Source organism: Aulostomus chinensis, chromosome 12 (assembly GCF_037954235.1).
Source record: "Aulostomus chinensis isolate RoL2024-O1b breed Wild chromosome 12, RoL_Achi_v1.0, whole genome shotgun sequence".
Classification (NCBI taxonomy): domain Eukaryota; kingdom Metazoa; phylum Chordata; class Actinopteri; order Syngnathiformes; family Aulostomidae; genus Aulostomus; species Aulostomus chinensis.
In genome coordinates this window covers 15,035,144-15,050,080 of record NC_141331.1, presented here as the reverse complement: position 1 = coordinate 15,050,080, position 14,937 = coordinate 15,035,144, and the positions used below count along the sequence as shown (strand labels likewise).

General features: G+C 39.3%; 2 protein-coding genes and 1 long non-coding RNA gene across 3 annotated transcripts in view; 1 reads left to right on the top strand and 2 right to left on the bottom strand.

Annotated features, from left to right (window-relative positions):
- The window catches only part of nck2a (NCK adaptor protein 2a), a 31,661-nt gene extending 21,385 nt beyond the window's left edge, over nt 1–10,276 (bottom strand). Inside the window, exon 1 of the mRNA XM_086220381.1 lies at nt 10,029–10,276. The gene's annotated coding sequence lies outside the window, so the exon portion shown is untranslated. The remainder of the gene's footprint in view (nt 1–10,028) is intronic.
- LOC147252194 (uncharacterized) lies at nt 9,044–9,642 on the bottom strand. The gene is made up of 3 exons (XR_015118832.1): nt 9,613–9,642; nt 9,381–9,485; nt 9,044–9,067 (listed from the first exon to the last, which is right to left on the bottom strand). It is a non-coding gene; the product is annotated as an uncharacterized LOC147252194 (long non-coding RNA).
- A 1,231-nt stretch (nt 10,277–11,507) lies between the features above and the next one.
- The window catches only part of fhl2a (four and a half LIM domains 2a), a 15,700-nt gene continuing 12,270 nt past the window's right edge, over nt 11,508–14,937 (top strand). Inside the window, exon 1 of the mRNA XM_086220378.1 lies at nt 11,508–11,650. The gene's annotated coding sequence lies outside the window, so the exon portion shown is untranslated. The remainder of the gene's footprint in view (nt 11,651–14,937) is intronic.

The following is a 14,937-nucleotide window of genomic DNA, read 5'->3' as shown; positions in this document are numbered from 1 at the left end:
CGTCTGCTGACTACTGTGACAGAATTGCTCTACAATTTACGCCTTTTTTTTTCTGTTGAATTTTTCAAACTTAACTTGCTTTAATGCATAATGGCAATAAAGCAGAATTCCTTTGCACCATCCTTTCACCACCTTTTTCACGTCAGTCTCTTCATTTTCCCTCATTATGTGAGCCCTCCTCTCCTTAGTAGAGCAGACATTGTTGAGTTGGTCTCTATGACAACGAATGTCAGTGTAGGTGGTCCCATTTTCCCTGACAGGGGTGTTGGCAAAGAATCTGACTTTTCATCTCAATGTGATTTCCCATATTTATTTACAAAGGCTCTGGATTAAAGATGATTTATGATGTAAGTCAAGGAGAGGATCATCATCAACTACAAACAAAAATGTTCTCACTTTCATTGAAACCCCCATTATGATGATAATAGTGTGACTATTACAGTGTGACCTGCATCAAACAAAGATATTTTCGTAAGTCTGCATGATCTGATGTGGAGAAAGGACATCTCAGCAACACCACAGTATTTAAATCAAATGGTGCTCGACAAACAATTAGCCTTCAGCAAATATCCTGTGAATCAGAATTTGCAGAACGCTATATAGTGACTCTGATTAAATTTCAATTAATTGTGCTGCCTTATCATCAACTATTTCTCCCAGAGGGCTGGTGTACGATGGTGACATCCATTTTAATATGATGTTAACATGTTTTATGTATTCATTGCTACAATTACAATCCTAACACCTTATTTTGATGGCAAAATAATTGCACTGCAGTAGAGTGACTGTATTATCAATGTTATTTTTGATATTTATTCACTACATCACACATTATCTGCATAGACAAATGTTAGGTGTTGTTTTTTCCACTGGAGCTTGTTACAGATATTATTTTGAGGTGCTGTTTTTAATATAATTTTCATATCATAATGAATGCACTGAAATATGTTCAACTACTGCTTCATAGGATTCTCACTATGTTGCGCTTTTTTAACCTCTCTTGTAGACTTCCAACTCAGTTTGTTTTGTCGAGTCCTTCATGCCCACTTTGCCTCTTTCAAAACAGTGCAGTACTTGTTCCCTCTGTACACCTCCCTGCCCTCTAAACACATGATGTCTCTTCAGAGTAGCTTGTCTTCTGTAAGCTACGCTCTACACAACCGTGGTCTGCCGCAAGCATTATCATTAGTTTTTTTCCTGAGTAAAGTGGGAAGAAACGTCTCCATTTTTAATTTCATATGCTACAGTCTGGTATCCATGTCCCCTGGCACAACAACAAAAGGCAAGACAACATTGCAAAGCACAGTGGTGCAAAATGATGTGAACACAGCTTTGATGTAGAATACAGCTTGTTTCCCTTTGAATGGAGAAACAGAGAAAGACCTTGAGGTGATGGTGTGTTACAGAGAAAAAACGAACAATACAATAAAATGTGGATGTGTTTTGAGAGGGTCACTTCCAGGTCAAACAAACTGCAGTGGTGGTTGTAATCTCTTGTATCATTTTAAAATTGAACTGTATAATGCATTTCTTTTTTAATCCCCCAAAAATACCTTCCAACTCACTTCAGTTCTTGAATTGTAAAATAACATAGGATATTGTTAAATTTGTACCTCTAACAACTAAATTTACACATTAAATATGGTTTAAGGGGTGTTCATTAGTGGAAAACGCCTTGCAAAACCAAACGTATTATGACATTTTTTGGGGGGAATAATCCAAAATCCAATATATGATCCCATTTTCTTTTGTTTGAGGTGTCAAATATGTGTCAACCCTGTGGCACTCTATTAAAATACATTAAATTAACATTGATACATCAGTAAACAAGATAATATTTGACTGATTAATACACAGAAATTACCAAATATATGATTTTTCAGATAATAGAAAGAGAAAATGTGACAACTAAATCCAACATTGGTTGTATTAAAACATTGTACAGGAGAGGAGCAGGAGGTTTGCGTCCAGTTTGAATATTTGAAGGGACACTGATTGACCTTTGGTGTTAAGTGCTGAAGTTCCAACAGGAAGTCCAACCCATGGAATGTTCCATCTGTGTAAACACTTTAAAAAATTCTGAAAAATTGTCAAGCAGTAAAGAAAACAGTTGCACCATCTTTTCTACAGGCCATCTCTGCAGTCCCCACAGCTCTTATATCGGTATACTGATTTCAAGTGGCCTAAGCATAAGAGGCGTTTCTCCTACAACACTGAAATGGATTCACTGCTTTAACAAAAATGTTGTCTGCCAGCAACACTGAAAATGGTTCTGCAGAGCCTAAACAGCAGATATGGTACCCCGCAGCAAGTATATGGTGTTTATGTGTGAGCAAGAGACTCCACAGACCACATACTGTTTGTGTGCAGTCTTTCAATTCCCAAGAGAGGCCTGTGGCACTCTGAACGATACATCTCATAAATAAAGCAGGATTTCCTCTGGCTCTGTGTGTGTGTGTGTGTGTGTGTGTGTGTGTGTGTGTGTGTGTGTGTGTGTGTGTGTGTGTGTGTGTGTGTGTGTGTGTGAGTGAGAGAGAGAGAGAGACAGACAGACAGACAGACAGACAGAGGGGGAAATCAGAAAGTGAGTCTACTCCCCAGCACCACTTCACCTTTCAGTACAAATGTCCTTGAAGATTTCATGTTCAAAAGCATTAAATTGTTGATTCCACTTGATAATGTATCGAATCTGAGAGCAATACTTCACCCAAACAGTTGTCTTAAGCTCACAAAGACATTTTCTTCATCATGCATTACTTCTTTGGGAATTCAGATTGCAAAGGCTGAAGTGCATTGACCTGTATAATCCATGTCCTCTCTATCAAGCCTTGTGCTCAATAAACACTTTCAATAACACTATGATTTGAGCTACAAACAAAGAAACTATAACTCTTCCAGTACAACCAGCTGGTGCATCCAGTTTCAACAACTCACTAGCATTCATTCACAGTCGTACAAACTAGTGGTATTACAGTTTCTTTTTTAGCTCTTTGGGTTACTCACCATACAGCCAGATAAAGAAGAGCTGGATTGTACCACACAATGTGCTTGAGAGTTTGTAAAATTACGTTTTTGGACAATTTGGTTGTTGTTATTTATAGCTGGCAGCCACAAGTTGCCATCAGATTCCAGCTAAATATTCACTGGCTCTTTCTGCATTCTGGAGTAATCCAGCAGTGAAAAAAACACCTTTTGAGCAGAAGATACCTGAGCTGAAAGGCAAATTGTACTTTTAGGATGACATTAAATGGCGGTAAGGATGGGGCTAATTGTAATGAGGGGAAAAGAAACTCCCAATGCTAATGCTGCATGAATGACCAAGTTGTGCAATGAATATTGGCAATCCAATGGGAAAATATTTGTTTATTTGAATTTGTGTTGGACAGCCAGTCTACACCCCCAGCCTGAGCTGTCCAGTGACTCCAATGCCAAGATTAACCAACAGTCTAGTCCTCTAGTAACATTCTTACCAGATGAAACTTCATAATTACCAATGCCAGATGGTAACAGTGCCAGATAAAGGTTTGACAATAAATTTAGGTCTGATGTTTTGGTGGGCCAATGTTCTCCTCCAGTCACCAGTGTGAAACTCTCTTTTAAGGTCATACATGTTCAAATGTGCTTCCTTAAAAATCGGAGTACCTGAGTGACAAAAGCAATGAATGAAATAAACGTTGTGGTTGAAATCAGGAGCGGCCACTCCAGTGTGGCCTGCCTCAGTTTATTTCAAGTCTAATTCAACCAGTCCTCAGTCATTTACTTTGTGCAAGCACACAGCAGAGGACACAGTAGCCAACAACTGGTGGATGTGTGCAGTTTTGAGTGGAAAAACCAATTGATGTGGTTATGTTATACAGGCTGACCCAGTACCTATCAGACACTAAAAACATTTGTTGAAAAAGAACTTTTTTCACTCACCACAGATGTGGAATGATTTCCCCATCATTCTTTGGGATAACCCTTACTAAACGTGAACCACAGCGGAAACTAGAGCCTCAACAAGTTCACAGGAATGGTAAGAGATTGTTAATGAGGGTCAGACTCAGTTAGACGCGTTACATGGGCTGCCTCACTCAGAGGGCAACTTGGAACATGGATCATTCTGTGGCACGTAGATTAGTAAAGCCCTGGTGCTGTGGTTGAGATAACGGAATGTTTGTCTGCAAACTGCCAGATTGTCCATTAGAACAGCCAAAGGGAGAAAAGTCTACTTAATTAAACTAATTAGAGCATGAAGGCCTGCTTAAAGCCTGTACTGAAAGCATGATGGAATAAACTCACAAACAATGGATTACTCCCAAACCAACATGTATGCAGACACCAAGTTCAACCATTCATGCATTCCACATGTGTGCGGTAGATCTACATCAACAGGGAAACGCTGGATTGATTGTTTTAAATATGTTTGCAAATTGTATCTCTCCAGCAGCTGCACTCTAGCCTGTGGAAAGAGACAGGTGACCATGTGATTGAGGGAGTTGAACTGAATAAACACAAGCCTATTTACTGGTCTCACTAGATCCCATCTGATGATGAATTTATGTTTGGTCAGTTTCAAATGGTAGCTTGCTGGCAGAAAACGTACCACTCTGTCAGTGTTCACTCTTCACACAAGGAGAGGTGAGGACTGTCAACATTTACTCTGGCCAACAACACTGTCCAAGAAGTGGATGCCATGATGGAGATGAAATAGGCAGCAACCATTTCAGCTCTAATGTACTTTTTTGTGGATGCGTGGGTGTGTGAGTGGGTGTGTATGTGTGTAGGCACCAAAGGTCCTGAACTCTTAATCAAAGTGGGCCCTCTCCCACTAAGAAGTCCACTGTTTCACAACTGGCTCATCTCACTCCATGGTCTAAAGTACCAGAAATTTGATCCGTAATATGAACCTCACACACATTATAGGAGTGTGTGACAAAGGCACTGATCCTCAATCACTACTTTTCACTATTTAACGAGCAGTTCTAAGAATGTCTGGAAGATTTACAGTTATTTCTTTTGAGGGAGGAGGAATGAAATTTACAATCGCAAAAAGAAATGCCATTTAAGACCCCAGAGGAAGGCTCCCTCAATTTCACAGTACGGAATCTTTATGTCTGGAAAGGCATGTCCCTCACTCCTGACGTTATTATTAAATTTCCCTCATTATCAAGTTTCAGTTTCTCTAACTCCATAACTTCAGCCATTATACACTGTGCCGTCTAATGCCTCAGCATCACCACACAAGTGTCAGGATGAGATGCCTCTGTGCTGCAACCAGCTTTACGCACCCTCCCTCATTACTCCCTTTCCCTTCATAGTCTCCCCTGTGTCCGAGAGTAGGATTAGGCTGGGTGCCCAGTGGTAACACAAGGACACTGGAGCTGACAGACTGTTAGTTCAGTTGTTGGGCATGAATTAGGAGTTCAAGCCGGGTGGCTGACAAGGGAGGTGATGATAGAGAAAAAGGACGAGGGAATAGACAAACTTGAGGAACAAAAGCGAAACTTGTGAATAGTGCTAGTTAGCTTAGCTGCAATGAACGAATGCAAAAACAAACTCACTGCACCAAAAAGACATACATTCAGCGGTCACAGCCTCCCTTCTGCTTGGTGTTTGCACAAATCCTCTTTTTCCTTCCCTGACCACGGAGTAACAGAAAAGGGGTCAATTGTCGTAACTGTAAATACTTTGAGTTGAACGGGTGGCCACTCCCCAGATTATAATAACAATAGGATGGCCTTTATCTCACCATGAAAACTATGCCCATGATGAGTAGAGGGGCCTCCTGACAGCCCATCTGTGCCTGCATTTCTTAATTCCATCTCGTCTCCAGCAGACATCAGGATGGAAAATACTACTCTGTCATCAAAGCTCAAGTATTTTGATGATGACGAACTCTTTTCTCTGCATATTCTCTCCTTCACAACACTACCCAAAAGCTGATTTTCCACCACATGGCACCAGCTCGGTTACGCTTTTTTTGAGGTTTCTTATATGTATAGGAGTAGCTAGCACTTGAACAATCACTGCACAATTTGTCTTATTACCATCACTGGCTTCATCATTATATAAGACCCCCCCCCCAATTCATCCAACAATTTATCCACGGAGCAAAACGAGAGCTTAACCCTTTGCTTGCCAATCCCCATTGTGCATTGACCTCTCTTGCTGGCAGATGGAGAGAAGCTGCAGAGGGGCAGCAGGAGCTCACCACTCGCTTTCTGGGATCCAGTAATAACACACTGCTGAAGGTCCAGGTCAACAAGAACTAATGCTGCACAATATTTGGGGAAAACTGACATTTTATTCTATGCAATATGTATCGGGATGTGAAAAATTATAGGAATCTTCACCATTCTGAAAGAATCTAACTTATCTCATCATCGGGTTAGTGTATGTGTTATCCAAATGGTACGCCACACACAAACACAAATCAGCGTTGTGCCCCTCATGGTTGGATTAACTGAATCAGTTTCATACACACACCAGAAAGAAGTGTATGGCAAGTGAAAGATATTAAAAAAACAACAACAGCACTTTGGATTTTTAAATGTGTGAACATGTTATATGGATGTGTCCTTTTCAAAAACTCCTACTCACAGTAGATGAACAAAATGTGAAGGCAGTGTGTGACATTTAATCACCAACAGAGTGTGAGGACATTTAAGGCTCATTAGGCACCATGAGACAAACACCAGCAAAGTAGCTTGTCTAATCTCGTAGATGTGCAGTAACAACATCATCACCTCAATAACAATAGCTGAAGTGACAATTTTGTTAGTTTTTTACATTAAAAACCAACAAAAAAAATGAAGAGATTCAGCATATTTTGCAACCTATTTCAACAAAAACAAATCGTAAAACAAGGTGAATAATTACAGGATATATTCAGAAATATGTCGAAATATTCCTTCACGCTGAGACAACAGAGAAAGATGGAATGCACTGGTCAGATATAGAAAAACTTTACTACATTTACTACTGGGAAATGGTTTTTAGCTGTTCATGAGTCAGGGGGGAACACATCACATGAACTAGCCGGGCAAAAAAGATCCAAGGTGTAAATTTTGTTTGTAAAGTCTGTTTATTCTTCTTGTTATCAGTCACAATATGATATTAATAATTACACAGTGGCTGGTGCAATGACTTACTTACTGATTATACAGCAGTTTATACCTTGAAAACTAGTCACCTCATTTTGAATTGAACCACTTTTTAAAATCAGTCATGCCTCAAAGTTTTCAAAAATGAAGCTTTAATGCATCATGTTGGAGCTGAAGAAATGCTCTAATGCTAGGATGATTTTCCAATAATGTCCTGCGCGTTGGTGCGAAGGTTCTCACACCAGGCTATTGTGTCTGCCAATTTTAAAGGGTAGGCTATTCACAGACTGGTTTGTTTCGATGTGAGAAAAGGAAAGCAAGGAGGAGAAACTGACCAGGTCAGTGCTTTGCATATAGCTCTACAATTACAAAGTACCAATATGAAATAGTTAAAAAGAAAAAAACAGTAGAAAGTCAATGTGTAGCAGTAAAGCTGGAGGACCTTCATGAAGACATTGGTAGTCCTTTCAAATTTAAGGTGCTGAAAGAACAGTTAAAAGAAATGAGAAAGCACTTACGGAGGGGATATCTCCACTAAAAGAGGCTACCTGGATACAGAAACAATTCTAAAGTCTCATTTATTCACTTCCGTGGTTTGGTAAAGAATCATCGGACAGCAGAACAATGCTAACTAACTCCAACTGTCAGTTCCTATGTGTGTACATCTTTAATTGTGCTCCACACGTGTTCTACAAAGCTAAATTCTGGAAAAGGAAGACCACTGAGAAGGGTTTTTCATTTTTTGTATGACAAAAGGTACAGGCAATAGAGTGGCATAGAATGGAGTCCCAAGACTTCATCTTCAAGTCAGTGGGTTTCTAGAATGGGATTTTGGTTAAATGACTGTCGTTGGGTTCGTGGTTAATACAAGTTTAAGATAGTTAAACATTTTGTCCTAATGCATAAAATTCATTTGTAAATATGACACTTCTGAAGACTTTTATGTCTATCTTGTCCATCTATCCTTGGTTTGCTACCAGGTAGCTTAAAAGGACTGCAGGGATAGTTGAAGACTTTAAATGTCATCACACTCAAACCGAAAGAAGTCCAAGGCTAGTTGCGATCAGGGTGATGTGAAGTGGCGGATCATCCATCTGTGGTGGAGTTTCATAGCCTGGAGGTTCATAGCCTACGATTAGGTTGTTAGTCTAATGACTGCATGTATAAACACAAAAAAACATACATGTCTCATTATTTTGCACGGATTTTATTTTCCACCATAGGGCAAAATAAAAATCCCTCAGTCATTTGACTGTTTTCCGAGGGAAACCATGGCAAGGCTAATTTCAGCGTTGGCTGACAAAGAGACGCCATCACTACATCACTCTAAGACTCCAATATACAGCTACCTGAAATTAAAGAAATTTTTTGATCCACTCAACATTTTCAAAATAAGAAAGGAAGGATTTTAAAGAGTCTTAGTCCTAGCAATGCATGACGCATCATTTTGACAAGAACCTCAATAGATATCAAAAATTTCAAGTACTGCTGTCAGAATGAATGGCCATCTGTCAAAAGGAATTCCAAGGGCCAATAAAGGCTTAATTAAATGCTTTCAAACATATTTGACTTATGGAGCAATAATTTGGAAATGGCTGACAGCTATGCGGGACTTATGAGACCATTTGCAGGAGCCAAATTAAAAATATCATACTAGTTTTGAATTGAATGGACCTCAACCACAAGTCTGCCATTAATAAAGGGACTGTCAAACAAAACACCCAAAAGGTGACTTCACTTATATTCAGCTAAAGAGCACTCTAAAAAGTTTAGCCTGCAGCTTAAGAAGAAAAACAAAGTCCCAAGTATATAAAGTCATGTTTTCCTTGTCTGCAGGGATTGAACCGCTTGAGACAGAAAGGAAGTTTCTATTATACTGGCTCAACAGTATCATTGCACTTTCCTTCCACATACCTGACATACTAAGCGAACCTTGTCCTAGAAGACAGTGTTACAATGGTGCACTTAACATAAGGGTGTGTCTGCAGGAAAAGGTGCGCCATGAGTAGTATACCTGAACAATAACCTGCTGCCTTGCATTAAACTGGATTTTTATCGGTGTGAAAGAACACACTTTCTAATATTATCAACAAAACTCAATACAGCATGTACAAACAAGAAAGACATGCACTCAATCAAAGAAAAGCAGGAATTTCAGAGGACAGAACCAGTCAACTACCAAGATTCTCATTATCCTTATCAATGATTTGATGAGCAAAAAATTAAAAAAAAAAGAGAGAGGAAGAAGAGGAACAAAAAACATAAATCCTATGTAGTTCAGTAGTGTGCGAATACCTGATGTAGTTACCGTGAGGAGCCACTAGCCACCCTGACAACCTGGGCATGTCGCTCCAGTCAACCAATCTCTGGGGTTCAGGCAAACGTGTATCTTTCTATTAGCTTTTAAACAGATTTAGTGTCATACATCACTGCCTCTCCTTGGGAAAAATACATGCCCATGTCTTATATTAGGTAAATACATAATAGAAAATGAGAAAACAAATGTACAAAATAAGATGAGACCTACTTGAAGACTAGTATAGGAGCCAGCGCTAACAGGCCTTCGCGAAGTGTTCCTATACAAACATTATAAACGCTTACGTGGATGGCTTTGAACTATTTAGTGTGTGAAAGAACGACAGCCTGCGATTTAAAAATGTTTGCCACTTCATCGAAACAATTACAAATTCAAGCAAGTGGCGGTTGTAGCAGAATGTCTAGTTTAACCACATCTAAGTGGACAAAGACCCTGCGTCAAACCTAGAAAGTGAGAGGAGTCGCGCAACGCTAGCATTCTGCCCCCAACTTTTACGACTGTTTGTTAAGACGACTTTCACAGTCAAACAAGACCCCCCCCCCCCCCCCAAAAAAAAGACACGTTTAAACAGCGTTGGTGTGGGAAACCGCACAACTTGCTCAGTTCATTTGCGGTTGTGGTCTTACCTTAGTGTTCACTCCAGTGAGAATGGGCAAACGGCGACACACTGCACGACAAAAGGAAAAGACGCCTAGCAAAACAGTAAGTCACTTAGCCCGCGTGGAAGTCGAGCAATTAATATTTAAAGACACATATTCTGGTGTTTCACAATGTTTCTTTAAAACATTTACGGGCCGTGCACTATTCGTCCTATCCTTGCTTGTTTTTCTGTCGCAGGCTGACTGACTGCCTCCACCTCAATCACTGGTAACAAGTTAGGAAAGCTAAAGAGTTGACTTCCGGTTTTAACTTTCATAATAAAACGCAGTTAGCGCGTCCGTTTGTCAGAGAAGCTGCGTATCACAGATAGCGATACAATAGATAGGTGGCAGATTTGAGCCACCACCTCTAAGAAAAATCAGGTAACTGCACTTTTTTGCCCACAAAAAGAAACAAGAGTTTTAGTTTTATTTCAGTTGCTGCACTATCCCAGTCAACATGTGTTTTGAAGCCTGAACGAACATAAAAATACTTTTACTGAGGCAACTGGACTTTGGCCTTTAAAATCTTAGCACTATGGTGTCATATTTCATTTTGGTTTAAGAACTGTTTCTATATAATTGACTCTCTCACACTAACTAACTAACTAACCATCTCAATAGATAGATAGATAGATAGATAGATAGATATTAAAAAGTGCTTTGATGCCAAAAACAAAACAAAAAAACACTGATACCAACAGGCCTAACAAGCAGTAGAATTAAAAACCAACAACAAAACAAACAAAAAGAGTTCACCATTTGACACCCTTGAGGCTCCTGGTCTCCAGGTTGAGGACCTCTGCAACACCAATAAAAGCCCAGGGCTCTCTTTTCTACCCTCAGTGGGTGTCTTACCATCACCTACTTGAGTGCCCTTGGGTGTGCTGTTTGATGGATTCATTTCTTGATGCAGTACAAAACATTTGTACTTTAAAACAATAATTAAAAAAAACAAAACAGTGAAATTCAGTGATGCTGTATTTTATCAGGCTTATTTTGTCAGATGACAAATTTACACCACTGTTTACAAAAATAAATGAAATGATTGTCCTTGTCCTAATATGTCACATCTGCAGCAGCTGGTTGCCCCCCCCCCCCCCTCCCCTGCAAGATGCCATCAGGACCACCAGGCTGAGGAACACCTCCTCCCTGTTGCTGTGAGACTGACAAGCCTTTCACCTTGATAGATAATTGGAGATTATCTACGACCACATTGCATCACATTATATCATGTGCTGGAAGTTGATCCCAAGCGTGCACATTTACTCATCCCATACCATATACTTGAATAACTACCCCTGGTATGTTGTTTGTTGACAGGGATGTAGTACATTCTTTTAAAATTGAAGTGTAAAATTTCTTTTATTTTGAAGGCACACATGATTTCCGATTTGATTCTACTGTCTGTGGTAGACTTAATAGCCGGTCCCTCTGTTGACGTCACTAACGCCGGGACTGGTACAGGACAACGATAAAGGAAAAACGTCAACTTCCAGGGAACAATACCGCCCCTCGCTGCTGGCCATGGGAAGTAGTGATTTATTAAGGGATTAATCCATGTCCCCTCGCCTCTCTTGGAGGGATCAACGCTTTCATCACTCTAATTGGTGAGAGATCTGTGCGATTCAGACATTCGTATGAAACGGTTTATTCAGAAGAACAAACTCTGTACTCTACACCTTTGAGAAGGTCTTTGTCAATATCCACACGTTGGAGTCGATCAACATAAGAAAAAAACAATTACAGAAGTGGTTCTTATGAAGGATGAAGACTGGAATATGATATTAGCTTTTACAACATGACACTGAGCGTTTAAACACTTCACAATATATAAAGAAAGTCTTGGAATTGAGTACTTTTATATAAGAAAATAATTTCATGAAAAATGCCTTTGAGTATAATGACTTGTTTTAAGATTTTTTTTTAAATGATGTTATATTTTGAAATATTTGATCTAAAGTAACTGAAAAAATGTTATTTTTTTCTGAATAATCCCCATGTAAATGTGTCAGTGTCAGAGGCTGATCACAGATTTGCTGTTTATAGTCAAAATGGAATGTTGCTGGAGAGTTTGAGACGCTGGTTATGCATCTGAGAGGGAGCATCTTCATTCTATAATCTTAAAGTTGGTACTTTGGTAAAGATGTGATTGTTTGGGAATTCAAAGAAGGTTTAACATTCTCTAACAGGATCAGTGATAACAGGCATATCCTGTGAACCAGTGACTCTCCTTTAGTGAATGTTTTCTTGATTTTATGACATAAGGATTTGAACAAAATAAATATTTTCTTCCTCTTTTGAACGTTTGACTCCTGAGCCTTGCAAGGAGACGAGTGATGCAGTACACAGCTGAAGACTGACCTGAAGACCTGTAGACATCACCTGAGATTGAGGACAGAGAACTAAAGTGTGATTTAGAACAAAGGTGATTGCACTGATGGACATTTGGCTCCTGAAGTGTTATTTTTGGTCACAAGGGGGCAGAGCGTCTCTGGCAGAAGCCCCTCGCTTCTCTCCATCCTCACTCAGCAGGAGGGTGTCACAGATTTGACCTTCACGGGGTCTTTCCCGCTGTCACAGTGTTTAATCCTCCTGTTGTGTTCGGGTCAAATGTTTGTCAAGTTAATATGAGTGAAACATTCCTTTAAACTACTCACATCAAAACAAGTCTTGACTCCGTCCCCCAGACAGGCCCAGCAAACACTGTAACACACATTCTCATGTGTCTTTCATTTTTAAAAATTGTATTGAAAAATGCACATTTATGATGCGAGTTAAATCTGACCCTGTAGTAACGATGTGTTGAAAATGCTGCTGAATATTTGTGATTCACGGACATTCCAGCAAAATAAGATAAGAACAAAATCTTATTATAATTAATCTTATGACCGTATAATAAATTGTGTGACATACAAATTATTCTTCACACACACACTCACACACACAAACACACACTTGCATTTATAACTTTTCTTTGTTTTTTTTTTTTTTTTAAAAAAGAGCCCTCACAACAAATGCAACATGAGGTGCATTTAAACCTGGGAGAATAACAAAAAATACAAACAATTGCGGAAAAATTACGACAATAAAGTCATAATACATAAAAATAATACATTTTATGATGATAAACCGTAATCAGTGAAGTAAAACAATAATATTACAATGGCTGTGGATTAGAGTAGATTGATAAACATAACAACTCGAACAGCTTGATCGATACAAAATGCACTCCAATTCTATCAGTGATGAAAGTAATGTTATTCCTTTTTTTTCAATCATTATACTTTTAATGTTGTATTTATTTAGGTGGGTTTCACTGAGAGTTATTTTAATGCTGCTCACAGCTACAGTTACGGCTCAGTAGACCTTTGGAAGTGGAAATGAGGGAGGGGCAAGCATGCTTCTTGGTTTACTCAGCCGGAATTATCCTACTAGTTCAGGGACTGAACAAGCAAAGTTCCATTCCTTTTTAAAAACTTCCGATGGAGTTTGTATCCTGAGATTCCGACAGGAGGGAACATGATCCAAAAGAAAACAGTCAAAACAGCCTCCCCAGATTGTGGAGGGACACCTTAAAGGAGCAGCGATGGAAGATCCGTTGGCACGAGTTGGGGGATAAAAATAAAAAGACTTTGAAATTAATTTGTAGGAACTGCAGTGACACGAGGAGACAATAAATCTTTTCTTTTCTTCTTTTTTAATCTGTCAAAATCTTGGCTGCCGTATTCTGAATCAACTGATTTTGGTTTTTTGGTTTTTTGTTTGGTTTTTTTTTTGGATCATATCAGTATCTTATATCAGCTTTTCAGCGTGACTCAGAGGTGGTCTGACTCGGAGACATCAGAATTAAATCATCAATAAAATACACAATTGACTTTGACATAATAGTTCAAACATGAGATAAGAAAAAATTTGATCTAATTTTATATAAAATATATAATTTTTATGGACGAAATAATAGCTCTCTTTGTAGAAAAACCATTTTTAAGAGGATAATAATTAGCCACATATGCATATAAACTGATCACCTTTCAGGAAGAGGCTTCAGTTACCAACCTTTCGGTTACATACAGACATTGATCTGCTAACCCAATCAATCTAATTCAAAAAAGGTTAGCCTAATGAGTCCAAGCACATGCGAGTTACGGCAGATCGACGTTTGCTGTTTAGCGTTGAATCCTGTTGTAACACAGCTGCTGCAAGCATAATTAGAAAGTGCTGAGGTACATGTTTACATGGGCAGAGGCCGGTTTTATTAGATTATCAGATTGAATTTCATTAAAGGCAGTTCTCAGAAAACTGATTGACTGAGAAGTCACATTATATGAGAAATCTATTGCTGTATAAGGGTTGAAAGTTGATTGACAAAAAAAATCGAACATGAAATTGCGTGTGAACTCATAAAAGGACGAGTTCCTCTTGTCACTGCTCTATCTGCCACTGTTTGAACCAGGATGTCTTCCATCTTAGCTCCACGCCCCTCATATTCTCACCTGCTAAAACCAAAGCACCCCACTGAGTGACTGCTGGGAGTCGTGCAGCCGAGCGCAGCTAAAGTTACAGCGCTGATGAAACTCCGTGTTTACTTTGGAAGAAAAGCCGCCCATCTTTAAGTCCACCTGACTGGAAGCGTTGATGTAGGTCTGAACCAGTGCCCCCACCGCTATAGCTGCTATTCTGTGTCTCTCAAGAGCCATGAAATGTGAATCGAATGAAATGTAGATTATGTGGCATGTATGGTGGTGACATGTTTGGTTTATACCATCCCTCATACAATATATTTGTGTCATATCTCACCATCAGGACACATTCAAAGCTCTTCACACATTCATGCACTGATGCCATTCGCATTAGCATCTAGCGCAGACCTCCCTAAAACATACCCACTGCTTTC